The following is a 12691-nucleotide window of genomic DNA, read 5'->3' as shown; positions in this document are numbered from 1 at the left end:
CTCATGAGAACACAAGTTACTTATATCTTCAAACCACCCAAGTAATATGAATACTTATGCAGTTTTACATAATTTGAGGATATCTGACAGATATCAGAGTATTATACATACTATCCTACTAGGCCAAATATGTCAATTATTCTAAATGCAAAAGTCAGAAAATCTTGGATTGTTTTTTCCAAAGTAAACAGTGATTCATGTGATCAATTATTCAATTTCTCCTTTGTGGAGTTTTTCTTTTTTTTTTTTTTTTTTTTTTTTGGTACTTTAAGATTTTCAAATACACGCAGTCCATATTTTTGTGTGGATTTTGTTTCTAGTAGTTCATAAAAAACACCTTGAGAACTTTACAAAATTCACACCCCAGAAGAGTCTAGTCATAGAATCATAATAGAGGCTGACATGGTCTTCTATTTATGGATTAAAAGACTTTCTCATAAAAAGACAAATTACATTTACTTTTTTAAAAACTAAAGAGCACACACTCCATGTTTAATTTTCAATCAATAGTAGTTTCATCTAGCAAAACAATCAGTGACCTTGAAGATAGGCACATTCAAATGATCCAATCAGAGAAACACAAAGAAAAAGAATGAGGCAAATTGGACATAGCCTCAGATCCCTGTGTGACAGCTTGAAGTACACTCACTCAGAGAATAATATAAGCCAAGGAGACAGAAATACACAGGAGGAACAAGGAGCCACAATAAGGTAACTGCACAGGAAAATATGAACAGCAGCTTATACATATTTCTGTAGCATCCTTTCTCCTTTTAAATGACAACTGCATAAAGCAATAATTGTAAACTCTGTTTATGGGCTAATAACACCCACAGAAGTAATCCTGATGGCCCTGATGCAGAGGAGAGGAGACCATGCACTGTATCAGGGCAAGCTTTCCACATGCTCCTTTCTACACACTCTTAGGACCAAGTTACATTCGTCAAAATCAGGTGACTTTAAGTTAAGATGATTGCAATTCCCGAGGCAACCACCACAAAAATAACTCAAAACTATAGTAAAAAGAAATGATGGAGAAATTAAAAAGAATGTACTAAAATTATCTCTTTAAAATAAAGGCTGTAAGAAGATCCAAGATGGTGGACTAGAGGGTGACTGCATCTACTGTCACTCCAGAACCCAGGATTCAAGAAGGGGATGCATTGAGAGACTCGGACTAACATAGAGCCGCAGGGTGAATCTCTCCCACCCGGTGAAGCTCGGCCCAGGTGGCAGGCCCAGACAGGGGCAGCTTCTTGGAGCAGGGCAGGGTGGCTAGAGACTTCCCCAAGCAGCCCTGCTTTCTCCAGCAGCAGGCTTGATGCACAACCAGCTACTAGGAGGAGGCCCGACCAGTGAGAGCTTTTCCGCACAGAACCAACCACAAGCCCTGAACCCAGCAGCAGGCCCTGGCCCGTAGGCAGCTACTAAGAGCAGGGCAGGGCATCCAGAGACTTCCCCAAGCAGCCCTGCTCCCTCCGGCAGCAGGTACGATCTACATCCAGTTCCTTGGAGCAGACCCACCCAGTAAGAGCTTTTCTGCACAGAGCCAACACCAAGCTACGGACCCAGTGGCGGGCTGTGACCTGCAGGCAGCTTCTAGTATCAGGGCAGGGCGGCCAGAGACTTCCCCAAGCAGCCCTGCACCCTCCGATGGCAGGCGGAGTCCATAGCCAGCTTCTTGGAGCAGACCTGCCCAGTGAGAACTTTGCTTTACAGAGCCAACCCCAAGCCCTGAACCCAGCGGTGAGCCCTGGCCCGCAGGCGGATTCTGGGACCAAGGCAGGACAGGGAGAGGCTTTCCCCTAGTAGCCTGGCTCGCTCAGGTGGTGGCAGGCTCTGTCTACAGCCAGCTTCTAGGAGTAGGACTGCCCAGTGAGAGGACTTCCACGCAGAACCAGCCCCCTGCCCTGGACCCAGTAGTGGGATAGGGGCAGCTTTCTTTGGAAGCACTGCATTATCAAGTTCCTCCAGATGTCAGGCTACTGAAGGCTGGGAGGTGATATACTGGAAATCTACAGGGACACTATAAGCCAAAGAGGAAATCTGCAATATCTCAGAATTCCACTGATATCTGACCAATATGAGAAAACAAGGGAAGAAAATGTCCCAAACGAACCTAGATACTATATCAATAAAACCCAATGACAGCACAGCAGAAGAAATGTCAGAAAGGGAGTTCAGAATGTACATAATTAAAACAATCAGGGAAACAAATGAGGAGATGAAAGAGCAAATTCAGGCCTTGAAGGAAGAGATGAAAGAGCAAATGCAGGCATTAAATGATTGCACCAATCAACAGTTAAAAGAGCAAATATGGGAAGCAAAAGATCATTTCAATAAAGAGTTAGAGATATTGAAAAAAAGCCAAACAGAAATCCTTGAAATGAAGGAAACAATAAACCAAGTTAAAAACTCCATAGAAAGCATAACCAATAGGATGGAACACCTGGAAGACAGAACCTCAGATATTGAAGACAAAATATTTAACCTTGAAAACAAAGTTGACCAAACAGAGAAGATGGTAAGAAATCATGAACAGAATCTCCAAGAACTATGGGATATCATGAAAGGCCAAATTTAAGAATTATCGGGATTGAGGAAGGCTTAGAGAAAAAAACCAAAGGAATGAACAATCTATTCAATGAAATAGTATCAGAAAATTTCCCAAATCTGAAGAATGATATGGAAAACCAGGTACAAGAGGCTTATAGGACTCCAAATATACAAAATTACAACAGACCCACACCAAGGCACATTATTATGAAAATACCTAACATACAAAATAAAGACAGAATTTTAAAGGCCACGAGAGAAAAGAATCAAATTACATTCAGGGTGAAACCAATAAGTATATCAGCAGATTTTTCAATCCAGACCCTAAAAGCTAGAAGGGCCTGGAACAACATTTACCAAGCCCTGAAAGAAAACGGATGCCAACCAAGAATCTTATACCCAGCAAAACTTACTTTCAAATTTGACGACAAAATAAAATCCTTCCATGATAAACAAAAGCTAAAAGAATTTACAAAAAGAAAGCCGGCATTACACATTACATTCTCAGCAAAATATTCCATAAGGAAGAGATGAAAACAACAATGCAAATCAGCAACGGGAGGAACTAGCCTAAAGGAATAGCCAAATAAAGGAGAAATGAAATTATGTCGAAAAACAAAAATAGGTCAAATGACTGGGAATACAAATCATATCACAATAATAACCCTGAATGTTAATGGCCTGAACTCATCAATCAAAAGACATAGACTAGCAGATTGGATTATAAAGAAAAATCCAACAATATGCTGCCTGCAAGAGACTCATCTCATAGAAAGAGATACCCATAGACTAAAGGTGAAAGGATGAGAAAAAACATATCATGCACATGGACACAGCAAAAAAGCTGGAGTATCCATCCTCATTTCAGATAATGTGGACTTCAAGCCAAAACTAGTCAGAAGGGATAAAGAAGGACATTTCATACTGCTTAAGGGAAGCATAAATCAGCAAGACATAACAATTATAAATATCTATGCCCCGAACATTGGCTCATCCATGTACGTCAAACAAATCCTTCTCATTTCCAGAAATCGAATAGACCACAACACAATAATACTAGGCGATTTTAACACACCTCTCTCACCACTGGATAGATCTTCCAAACAAAAATTGAATAAAGAAACCACAGATCTCAATAACACAATCAACAATTTAGACTTAACAGACATATATAGAATATACCATCCAACAAAGAACGAATACACTTTCTTCTCAGCAGCACATGGATCCTTCTCTAAAATAGACCATATTTTATGCCACAAAGCTACTGTTAGCAAATACAAGAAGATAGAGATACTACCTTGTATTCTATTAGATCATAATGGATTGAAATTAGAAATAAATGACAGAATAAAAAACAGAACTTCTCCAATACCTGGAGATTAAATAATATGCTATTATATGATGAATGGATAACAGAAGAAATCAGGAGGGAAATAAAAAAATTCTTAGAAGTAAACAAGAACAAAGACACATCATATCAAGATCTCTGGGACACTATGAAAGCAGTACTTAGAGGAAGATTTATTTCATGGGGCGCATTCAACAAAAGAAGTAGAAATCAACAAATAAACGATTTAACACTACAGCTCAAAACCTAGAAAAAGAAGAGCAGACCAACACCAAAAGTAGTAGAAGACATGAAATAGTTAAAATCAGAGCTGAAATCAATGAAATGAAACAAAAGAAACAATCAGAAAAATTAACAAAATAAATAGTTGGTTCTTTGAAAAAATAAACAAAATTGATAAACCCTTAACCACACTAACAAAGAGAAAGAGGGAGAAAACTCAAATTACTAAAATTCGGAATGAACAAGGAAATATCACAACAGACACGAGTGAAATACAAACATAATTAGAAGCTATTTTGAAAATCTATATTCCAACAAAACAGAAACCTTGAAGACATCGACAAATTTCTAGAGACATATGAATTACCTAAACTGAACCAGGAGAACATACACAACTTAAATAAATCAATTTCAAGCAATGAAATAGAAGAGGTCATCAAAAGCCTACCAACAAAGAAAAGTCCAGGACCAGATGGGTTCTCAGCTGAGTTCTACAAAACCTTTAAAGAAGAGCTCATTCCAATACTCCTCAAACTATTCCATGAAATAGAAGAGGAGGGAACCCTCCCAAACTCATTCTATGAAGCCAATATCACCCTGACACCTAAACCAGACAGAGACACATCGAGGAAAGAAAATTTCAGACCAATATCCTTAATGAACATCGATGCAAAAATTCTAAACAAAATTTTAGCAAATCACATACAAAAATATGTTAAAAAGATAGTGCACCACGATCAAGTGGGTTTTATCCCAGGGATGCAATGTTGGTTCAACATTCGGAAATCAGTAATGTCATTCACCATATCAACAGACTTAAAGTTAAGAATCACATGGTTATTTCAATAGATGTAGAAAAAATATTTGATAAAATACAGCACCCCTTCATGCTCAAAACACTAGAAAAAATGTGGGAACATTCCTTAACATTGTAACAGCCATCTACGCTAAGCCCATGGCCAATATCATTTTAAATAGTGAAAAACTGAAAGCATTCCCTCTAAAAATTGGAAGAAGGTAGGGATGCCCTCTTTCACCACTTCTATTCAACATCATCCTTGAAACTCTAGCCAGAGTAATTAGACAAATCAAAGAAATTAAAGGAATACAAATAGGAAAAAAAGAACTCAAACTATCCCTGTTCGCTGATGACATGATTATATATTTAGAAGAACCCGGAAATTCCACCAGAAAACTTTTAGAACTCATAAGTGAATTCAGTAAAGTAGCAGGATACAAGATCAATGCTCATAAATCCAATGCATTTTTATACATAAGTGATGAATCTTCAGAAAGAGAAGTTAGGAAAACTATCCCATTCACAATAGCCTTGAAAAAAATAAAATTCTTGGGAATCAATCTCACAAAAGAGGTGAAAGACCTCTACAATGAGAACTACAGAAAACTAAAGAAAGAAATTTAAAAAAAAAAACCTTAGAAGATTGAAAGATCTCCCATGTTCTTGGATAGGCAGAATTAATATTGCCAAAATGGCCATACTACCAAAAGTGCTATACAGATTCAATGCAATTCCAATTAAAATCCCAATGACATACCTTACAGAAATAGAGTAAGCAATCATGAAATTCATCTGGAAGAATAAGAAACCCAGAATAGCTAAAGCAATCCTTAGCAGAAAGAGCAAAGCAGGAGGTATCGCAATACCAGATCTTCAACTCTACTACAAAGCAATAGTAACAAAAACAGCATGGTATTGGCACCAAAATAGACAGGTAGATCAATGGTACAGAATAGAGGACACGGACACTAACCCAAATAAATACAATTTTCTCATATTAGACAAAGGGGACAAAAATATGCAATGGAGAAAAGATAGCCTCTTCAACAAATGGTGCTGGGAAAACTGGAAATCCATACACAACAGAATGAAATTAAACCCCTATCTCTCACCCTGCACAAAACTCAACTCAAAATGGATCAAGGACCTCGGAATCAGACCAGAAACCCTGCATCTTATAGAAGAAAAAGTAGGTCTAAATCTTCAACATGTCGACTTAGGATCAGACTTCCTTAACAGGACTCCTATAGCACAAGAAATAAAAGCAAGAATCAACAACTGGGATAGATTCAAACTAAAAAGCTTTCTCTCAGCAAAGGAAACTATCAGTAATGTGAAGAGAGAGCCTACAGAGTGGAGAAAATCTTTGCCATTCATACTTCAGATAGAGCGCTAACTTCCAGAATATATAAAGAACTCAAAAAACTCTACACGAAAAATACAAATAATCCAATCAACAAATGGGCTAAGGAAATGAACAGACACTTCACAGAAGATGTACAAGGAATCAACAGATATATGAAAAAATGTTCAACATCTCTAGTAATAAGAGAAATGCAAATCAAAACTACCTTAAGATTCCATCTCACCCCAATTAGAATGGCAATTATCAAGAACACAAGCAACAATAGGTGTTGGCGAGAATGTGGGGAAAAAGGTACATTCATACATTGCTGGTGGGGTTGCAAATTAGTGCAGCCACTCTGGAAAGCAGTGTGGAGATTCCTCAGAAAGCTTGGAATGGAACCACCATTTGACCCAGCTATCCACTCCTTGACCTATACCTAAAGGACTTAATATCAGCATTCTACAGAGATACAGCCACATCAATTTTCATAACTGCTCAATTCACAATAGCCAGATTGTGGAACCAACCTAGATGTCCTTCAATTGATGAATGGATAAAGAAACTGTGGCATATATATACAATGGAATATTACTCCACCATAAAGAATAAAAAAATTATGGCATTTGCAGGCAAATGGATGAAATTGGAGAATATCATGCTAAGTGAGATAAGCCAATCTCAAAAAACCAAAGGACGAATGATCTCTCTGATAAGCAGATGAGGACACATAATGGGGCGTGGGAGGGACTAGTGTTAGGGTTAGGGTTAGGTTTATGGTTAGGGTTAAGGAGGGTGGCAAGAATGGAGGAAGGAAGGACTGTATAGAGGGAAAAGAGGGGTGGGAGGGGTAGGGGGAAGGGAAAAAATAACAGAATGAATCAAACAACATTACCCTATGTAAATTTATGATTACACAAATGGTATGCCTTTACTCCATGTACAAATAGAGAAACAACATGTATCCCATTTGTTTACAATAAAAAAAATAAAATAAAGGCTGTAATTGAGGAATTAAAAAAAAAAACTAAAGAGCCACATACTCCATGTTTAATTTTGAGTTCTTTACCTTACAATTTATACTGAAAAATGCTTCTCATTCCTCACTGCAGAAGACATATCTTTCTAAGAATTAAATATTTTTCTAAATTAGTTATTTTGAAATATTCAGAATAGATTATTGATTATGAGTTTCTTTGATGTAGCACATCAACTTTCCATTTAACATGTTATTTTCAACTAAGTTATATTCCTGACATCCTTTTATGGAAAACTATTGAAAAAAGTCTATGAAAAATTGCAGACTATAAACTTACAATCTGCTGAAAATATGTTCTCAAAAACCAGTCCAGTTACGTTCAAATTTATTAGAGGTAATGCACTCCGAAGGTTGAAGAAATTATGAAATATACAACTCTACTTTGATTTAAACCCTGATATGAATTATTAAGTTTAAACTTTGAAAGTCAAAAAGTACATGAAATATAAGGATTTAAAACTCTGAGGGATAAAAAAAATGGTGTGGGACAAGCAAACAAAAAAAATGATGGATGGGAGTGTATAAGGGGGAACTGACAGATGAAAGAGGAGGATGAAAGGGAGAGGTCACAGACGCAGTGCCTCATGGATTAGGCCCAAAGCCACTAAACTTCTTCATCCTACATCTAAAAATTTATACTCTTTGGCCAACATTTCTCTTTATCCCACCTGTTCTGCTTCTGAAACAAGTTCAATCTCTTAGATTCCAGATATAAATGAGATCATCAGTATATCTTTCTCTTTCTGATTTATTTAACTTAGCATAATTCCTTTGAAGTTCATCTGTGTTGTTGCCAATGGCAGGACTTTCTTATTTTTATGGATGTATAGCATTCCATTGTATATATCATCCAAAATTTATGTGTTCATCCATCAAGGTGAACTTAGGTTATTTCCACTTCTTTATTATTGTGAACAATGCTGCTATAAACATGGGAATCCAGATGTTTTTGTGTGGTGCTGATCATTTCCTTTGGGTATATACCCAGAAGAGGGTGTATTTTTACATTCTTTCTCTGAGCTTTTTGAGGAACCCAGAGAGTACTTTCTGTAAGGGCTGTACCCATTCACACTTCTACCAACAGCATAGCGACATTCTCTTTTCCTTTATTTCACCAAGAGTTGTTGCTTCCTGACTTTTTGATAATAGCCATCCTCTCAATTGTGTGCTGGTATTTCACTATGGCTTTTATTTACACTTCTAAGCTTTTGGAGAATTCTAAGTTGTGGATATCTCTGATCCAAAATTATTTCTGGATTATATAATCAGTCACATTTATATTTTTCTAGATCATGATTATTATTTTGCTGTTTAGTATTTTTATTTTAATGGATTTAATGGATTCTTATTAGTTACATTAAACTAGAAAGGACACACAAAGTTAATTTTCTTCCTGATGAATTCACCCCATTTGCAGAGCTAATGGGAAAGGGGAGAAGAAAGCAAAAGTTCTAAGAGAAATATTTCCAGAAAACAAACTGATTCCTATAAAATCATCCTGTGGACAAAAAAGATAACCATCAGAGTTATAATCAAAGTCTGAAAAGAACATATCTAAGAAGCAGATATAAACCAGAAGTGTCCTGAGTCTTATGATAACTCCAAAGCAGACATCAAATCCTTTCAGTGCTGAACAGGTTGAAATGATCAGATCTAAACCCTCTATGACTCATACAGAAAGAGTGGTTTCTGTCGTGTACAGCAAGTCATATCTATGATTTTTTTTATAAAGTGTCTAAGTAACATAAAATAACTGTGAGTAGGGAAGAAGCAGGGATGTGTGACTCAAAAATTAAGCAGAAGCTAGTGAACAGGAGTACAGTGATGGCTCAATTATTGAAGTTAGCAGAGTCAGAATTTGAAGCAAATTTTATACATTTTAAGAGGACATTTAAAAGCTGAAAAAAAGTCAGTCATGGTGGTGCAGACCTGTAATCCCAGCAGCTCGGGAGACTGAGGCAGGAGGATTGTGAGTTCAAAGCTAGCCTCAGCAACTTAGTGAGGCCCTAAGCAACCTAGAGAGACCCTGGCTCAAAATAATAAATATAAAAAGGGTTGAGGATGTGCCTCAGTGGTTAAGGGCCCCGGGGTTCAATCAAAGAAGAAGAAAGAAGAAGAAGAAGAAGAAGAAGAGTAGGAGGAGGAGGAAGGGGAGGAGGAGAAGAAGAAGAAGAGGAAGGAGGAGGAGGAAGAGGAGAAGAACAAAAACATAAAAAGATGTCAAATTTCAATAGAGAAACAATATATAACAGCCAAGTATATTTTAGAACAGAAAAATGTGAATTATGAATTTTTAAGCTTGTGAGAATAGAAAAAAATCAGTGTAATAAAATACTGATCAAAAGAAATTATACAAACTATAGTACAGAAATACTAAAGAATAAATAACTCAGAACAAAATGAAAGTTGGTTGTAATAACATGAAATGCTCTATAAATAAAGGCAAGAATGAAATGGAAAGAAAGAGGAGCAATGTTTGAAGAACTGATGAAAGGCACAGCTCACAGATTCAAGAAAAACAGTGATCAGGAGAGAGAATCACGATTTTGCAAGGTGGCAGTGGTGGTGGCTGGAGCTTCTGCTTGGGTTTCAGGATCTGGCACAAGAAGCGGCACTCGGGAGAGGCGTGCTACCGCTGCGAGGACTGCGGCAAGCTCTTCACCACCTCCCGCAACCTCAAGCGGCACCAGCTGGTGCACAGCGGGGAGAAGCCCTACCAGTGCGACTACTGTGGCCGCTCCTTCTCCAACCCCACGTCCAAGATGCGCCACCTGGAGACCTACGACACCGACAAGGAGCACAAGTGCCTTCACTGTGACAAGAAGCTCAACCAGGTGGGGAACCTGAAGGCGTATCTGAAGATCCACATCCCCATATGGGCCACCAAATGTCACCGACCAGCGGGACACAAAGTGAAACACACACCACACTCTACTTGCTTGGACGGAAAGGACCTTTATTACAGGAAGAACACTCACTTATATACAGTTAACAAACCAATCAGAAACTTGTTGCCAAGGGGAAGTAAGTCTTGGAATATTACTATTGGTAGCTTAGGCATGGTCTGACAGGGACAGCCAGTGTGCTCATCTTCCTGTTTACAGCGAGAGACAAACTACACGCCCACTGGCTCTGTGCCAGCCGCCATCCTAGCTTGGTCTTAGCTTGGTCTTTGTGGCGCGACCCCAGGGCGTTGCCCGCCACATCTGGTAATGGAGCCAATCAGTGCAGGCAGTAAGCTGAGGCAGTGAGGCACAGAGAGTACCACCTCACAGTCTTCTAAGCTCTCCAGAGTGAAGCTCACTGTGGACAGGATTCCATCTGGGAGGGGCCATGGAGTAGTACATGGCAAATAGCAATAGTTCAACAGTTGTGCAGGCTGGCCAGATTCAGCAGCAGGTCCAGGGCCAACCATTAAGGGTACAAGTCAGTGAAGGCCAGTTAATCTCATCAACTGGCCAGCCTATCATGGCCCAGGCTGTCCCCAGTGGACAAGGTCAAACCATCATGCAAATACCTGTATCTGGGATGTAGGGTTTGCAACAGATACAACTGGTTCCACCTGGACAGATTCAGAGCTAGTGTGGGCAGACTGTGCAGGTCCAGACCCAGCAGGGTCAGACCGAGCAGATCATCATTCAGCAGTCACAAACAGCCTTCATCGCTGGCCAGACTCAGTTACAGCAGCAGATTTCTGTCCAAGGGCAGCAAGTGGCACAGACTGCTGAAAAGCAAACCATTGTCTATCAGTCAGTTAATGCAGATGGCACCATTCTCCAGCAAGACATGACCACCATCCCAGAAGGCAGTTTGGCAGGAACACAGATTGTTCAGACAGGAGCCAATACCAACACAACCAGCAGTGGACAAGGGACCGTCATTGTTACACTACCAGTAGCAGGCAATGTGGTCAATTCAGGAGGAATGGTCATGAGGGTACCTGGAGCCGGCTCTGTGTCTGCTATCCAGTGACTCCCCCTACGTAAAGCAGAGGTATCAAAGAAGAGCCCCTCTGTGTAAACACCAAGTAGTACCACCATGTTCTCAAAAGAAGGCATGCTCACCAAACTACACGTAGAAGGGAAAATTCCAAAGGAAAGAAGGAAATACCTGCATGAGTCTCAGCACTGTTATGCCTTGACTGGGAAGCTGGTGAAGGTAGATAATTTTTCTCTCCCAAAGAAAAGGATAGTCCCCATATGCAGGATTCAAACCAAGCTGATGAAGAAGCAATGATACACATAATCCAAGTGTCCTAACCCAGGCCTTATGATGAAGCTGATCAAGGTCATGTTCCTTGCAGATGTTTCACACTGTTCCAGGAAATGGATCTGCCCTTCCAATGCAACACTGATGATCACATTCTGCCCCTTTCTACAGGACAGAAACTGCTTAGTTTTTAATAAGTGACTCAGCATTATAGTTGCAGCAATGTCTGGAAAATTGAAGTTGCAAGCCTTTGTCTCACCCTTTTAGTGAGAACCTGATTTCAGACTGTTGGTGACATTGACATTTCATGGATTAGGATGATACAAGGAGACACTTGTCAGTCCAGCAGTACATAAGTACTTACGTTGACTGGTGAAGCCAGCCAGCCATCTCAGCAGGGAAGAACATCCTTCTCAACCTGAACTGCAATCAGGGAAGCTGCAGCTCACTCCTTCCCTTGGAATCTGGAGAGCATCCATCCCTCTGGTGGGGGATCTCAGGTTGACCAACCGAATAGGCACTTTGTATTCAGATGGTCTCTGAGCACAGAAGTTCCATACTGTAATATGGAAACAATAAATTATCTGAAACACAGCCATCTCATCTGTGGTAATACGAATCTCTGCCCAGATGCTATGTTTGTATTTTGGGACTCTAGCCAAGAAAAGTCCAAAAGGATATTTTGGTCTCTGGGGATAAAAATGATAAAATTTTCAAGAACCTAAAACATACATTGCTGAATCTCTTTTTTGAGCTTTCACAAGTCGTAGTCTGCTTGTCTCTGTTGACAGGTCACTGGGACTATAGTTCTTACTGTGGCTATTTTTCAGACAATATAGAGGGTCCTGGAACTTGAAACTGCCTTTCCTTAATAGAAAAAGTACTGTTCAAAAACTTCTCTGCTGAAGCACTATAAACATTTGTAGCAATTCCTAAACAAAGAGGCAAACTAAAGATTTTCAAGTATGGGCTTCTTGACAATATCTGGAGGACTAGAAGAGTGATTCAGTCTAGGAAGAAAGAACAAAGTAGTCTACCTACCCAGGTGTTGGCATGGAGCACAATTCTCCTCCTGTGGATGAATACCTGGAACATATCATTAAGATGAAGACTGATTCACATTGATACTGGAACCTTTTAACCAGCACTGAAAGGGAGAATTCTGAGACT

The 12691-nt window shown here is 39.3% G+C and overlaps 1 pseudogene; it reads left to right on the top strand.

The window, feature by feature from the left end:
* Positions 1-10645: 10645 nt before the first annotated feature.
* On the top strand, positions 10646-11571 carry LOC124978012 (nuclear transcription factor Y subunit alpha-like; annotated as a pseudogene).
* Positions 11572-12691: the final 1120 nt, after the last annotated feature.

The sequence above is a fragment of the Sciurus carolinensis genome, chromosome 2 (genome assembly GCF_902686445.1).
Source record: "Sciurus carolinensis chromosome 2, mSciCar1.2, whole genome shotgun sequence".
NCBI classification, from domain to species: domain Eukaryota; kingdom Metazoa; phylum Chordata; class Mammalia; order Rodentia; family Sciuridae; genus Sciurus; species Sciurus carolinensis.
This window is presented reverse-complemented; position numbering and strand designations above follow the sequence as displayed.